Below are 412 nucleotides of genomic sequence, written 5' to 3' on the forward strand. Positions count from 1 at the left end.
AGGGGTCGTCCTGAGTCGTCCTGGGTCGTCTTGGGGGTCGTCATCCAGCGTCAGTCTTTCTTAGTGTTCCTTTTAGCGTTAGCCGTGAGTCGTCGTCTTGGGGGTCGTCATCCAGCGTCAGTCTTTCTTAGAGTGTTCCTTTTAGCGTTAGCCGTGAGTCGTCGTCTTGGGGGTCGTCATCCAGGAGCGTCGGTCTTTCTTAGAGTATTCCTTTTAACGTTAGCCGTGAGTCGTCGTCTTGGGGGTCGTCATCCAGGAGCGTCGGTCTTTCTTAGAGTGTTTCTTTTAGCGTTAGCCGTGAGTCGTCGTCTTGGGGGTCGTCATCCAGGAGCGTCGGTCTTTCTTAGAGTGTTCCTTTTAGCGTTAGCCGTGAGTCATCGTCTTGGGGGTCGTCATCATGTATCAATCAGTG

The sequence above is a fragment of the Penaeus monodon genome, chromosome 28 (genome assembly GCF_015228065.2).
Source record: "Penaeus monodon isolate SGIC_2016 chromosome 28, NSTDA_Pmon_1, whole genome shotgun sequence".
NCBI lineage: Eukaryota > Metazoa > Arthropoda > Malacostraca > Decapoda > Penaeidae > Penaeus > Penaeus monodon.